General features: G+C 43.1%; 1 pseudogene; it reads right to left on the minus strand.

Moving 5' to 3' along the window:
• Positions 1-1073: 1073 nt before the first annotated feature.
• LOC110594587 lies at positions 1074-1375 on the minus strand (annotated as a pseudogene).
• Positions 1376-3395: the final 2020 nt, after the last annotated feature.

The raw sequence follows: 3395 nt of genomic DNA on the forward strand, positions 1-3395 counted from the left end.
TTGTAGACCCCTAGATTGGAAGGCAGAAGACTAGCTCTGGTTCTGCCAAAAACTAGCAATGTGGCTTTGGACAAGTCTTTTAATTTCTTTGGGCCTTAGTTTTCTCATTGCTAATGAGATAGAGTTAGACTATATGACCCCTCAGTGGTGAATCTATTTTCCTTCATTATTCCTTCAGAATGAAGGAACCGTTTTGTTTGTGTGTGTGTATGTGTATTGAGAGAGGTATAATCTTTAGATATGTCTCAGAAGTTATGAGGATTATTGTTATGCTTCAAAGACTCTATCGTCTAAAAAAAGAACAAGAGCCCATGCTCAGTAAGGATTGGGGCCACATGTTGCCATTTATCTATGGGTCCCGCCTTCTTCTTCACTCAGTATGTATTGGCAAAGGATGTCATTATCTTCTAGCAGTGATGAAGTATGCAGTAATTTGAACTGTAGATGTTGAATTTGACTTGTAGCCAAAAAGTGCCATTTAAATAATATAATTGTTATTCATAGATGAAAGTTAGGATAATGCCTGCAGCAACAATCCAGAGATGTTAGGAGGATGGTAGAGGAAGAGGCTGACTGAACTGATTCGTTTAAATGTTTATTCATATATCCATTTAATTCTTAACTCTACTGAGACTTTGCCATGACTGTCATTTCAGTAGTTCCTATAGTGAGAATATCTCCTATGTGGAATCTGAATCATTTGGTGCTGCTAATCTGGTTGTGTGTGGACAAGGCAACCTTTCTTGCCCTGGTTTCTCATTATTAAGTGAGGGGAACTACCTGTGCCATCCTTACTCCTCAAGAATATTGTGGGGGAATGAATGAAATACCTCAATGGAACTATAGCCATAAACTAATGTTAAGTAGCCAGTTAGAATCTTTTTGTTGTTATCGTTATTTAGTTCTTATTTCTCTGCAGTTCAAGTAGACGTGGAAGGGAATAGGGAAAATACAAAGAATTGTAGCGAGAGCACAAAGATTGTGGGATATGGTAAGCAAATGGGATGGAGGGATGCTCTCCTGAACTACAGAAGGAATGGTCTGGTAGTTTAAGATAAAACAAGTACGATTTATTAGAGTTGTCCACAGTCGGCAATGGTGATCTTCTTGATGGTCTTGCCATTCTTGGGCCCAAAGCCCTCCATGGCTTGCACACCATTCATGCCCTCTTTCACCTTGCCAAAAACCACATGCTTGCCATCCAACCATTCAGTCTTAGTAGTGCAGATGAAAAACTGAGAGCTGTTTATGTTGGGACTGACATTTGCCAGGGACCTGTATGCTTCAGGATGAAGTTCTCATCATCGGATTTCTCCCCATAGATGGAGTTGCTGCCAGTGCCATTGTGGCATGTGAAGTCACCACCCTGGCACATAAACCCTGGAATAATTCTGTGAAAGTAGGAACCCTTATAACCAAATCCTTTCTCTCCAGTGCTTGGGACGCAAAAGTTTTCTGCTGTCTTTGGAACTTTACAAACAGTTCAAAGGAGACGTGGCCATTGATGGCGATGTCAAAGAGCTTGGTGGGGTTGACCATGGCTGATGGGAAAAGGTTCAAGGAGGCAGTGTCTTCAAAGTCCCAGTTGGACTCTTTTGGACTTGACTCAAAATGCAAATGCCCTTTTGGCAGTCAGATATTGTTGCTTAGTTTTTTTAAAATATGGGTGGAGTTTATTAGATTTCATGCATGCATTTAAAAGTGAAAACCTTCAAAACATTTAACTACATGTCCTTTACAAAATATTATCATGGGGTCCATTAAATGCTCTTCATTTACTCATTAGTTTATTTTATGAACAGTTTTTGATCATTTGCTAAATGCCAAACACTGTGTTAGAAGCTAGAGTATAGACTTGTGAGTATAACAAAGTCCTTATCGTCATGAAGAGTGTAAAATAAATGATAAACATACATTTCATGGATATCTATTAGATTTCCTGCAATAAGTGCTAATAAGAAAAATAAAGTAGGGTAAGGAGATGGGGCGATGGGAGAAGGAGTTGTTGGTTGGTTAGACAAAACCTTTTATTTTTTATTTTTATTTTTGAGTTGGAGTCTCACTCTGTCACCCAGACTGGAGTGCAGTGGCCGCTCCCGGCCACCACAGCCTCGACCTGCTGGGCTCCGGCAATCCTTCCGCCTCAGCCTTCCAAGTAACTGGAACTACAGGCATGCGCTACCACATCCGGCTCATTTTTGATTTATTGTAGAGATGATGTCTCGCCAAGTTGCCCAGGCAGGTCTCGAACCCGTGGGCTCAGGCAATCCACTCACCTCAGTCTCCCAAAGGCGCGGGATTACAGACTGAGCCACCGAGCCCGGCTAAACAAAACCTTTTTTATACAACGTTTGACTTTCCATCTCCTTTGAGGTCGTCTTTCTTTCTTTCCTTTTTTTTTTTTTTTTTTTTTTGAGTCAGTGTCTCACTCTGTCACCCAGGCTGGAGTGGAGTAGAGTGGCACGCTCACAGCCACCCCAGCATCAACCTGCTGGACTCAGGCGACCCTTCTGCCTCAGCCTTCCAAGTAGCTGGAACTACAGATGCGTGCCACCATGCCTGGCTAATTTTTTGATTTATTGTAGAGATGAGGTCTTGCCCAGTCTTGTCTCAAACCCTCAGTCTCAGGCAATCCTCTTGCCTCGGCCTCCCAAAGTGCTGGGATTAAAGGCATGAGCCACTGTGCCCGGCTGGACCTCTTTATTTCTGTATCGTATCATCTAACACTGTACCCAGCACATAGGAGGTGCTTATTAAATGTTAAACAACATTTTAATGTATTTAACAAACACTTGCAGAGCACTTGCTGTGAAGAAGCTGTGCTCTAAGGGCTTTGCAAATATTAATTTGCTTGATTTTTCACAAGAACTCTTGATATACTATTTTATTTTATGAGGAAACTGAGACACCAAGATGTTAAGGAACTTGTGCGAGATCATAGCTAATTATGAATGAATTCATTTATAAAGGAAAAAATAATGTACAGAAAGACAGGCTCTTGGTGCTGCCCTTGAGTTCCAGGAACACCAGATAGGGTGATACTGCATATGTTGGGAGCATGATGGGAGAGGAGTGTGTCAGCCCTTGAGATCCTTTTTTTGAGTCGGAATCTCACTCTGTCGCCCAGACTGGAGTGCAGTGGCCGCTCCCGGCCCCCGCAGCCTCGACCTGCTGGGCTCCAGCGATCCTTCCGCCTCAGCCTTCCAAGTAGCCGGAATTACAGGCATGCGCTACCATGCCCGGCTGATTTTTTGATTTATTGTAGAGATGAGGTCTCGCTGCCCAGGCAGGTCTCGAACCCGCGGGCTCAGGCAATCCACTCACCTCAGCCTCCCAAAGGCACAGGATTACAGGCTGAGCCACCGAGCCCGGCTGAGATCCTTTTTAAAAGCTTC

The sequence above is a fragment of the Carlito syrichta genome, unplaced genomic scaffold (genome assembly GCF_000164805.1).
Source record: "Carlito syrichta isolate Samal-C Ts95f unplaced genomic scaffold, Tarsius_syrichta-2.0.1 Scaffold316362, whole genome shotgun sequence".
Taxonomy (NCBI): domain Eukaryota; kingdom Metazoa; phylum Chordata; class Mammalia; order Primates; family Tarsiidae; genus Carlito; species Carlito syrichta.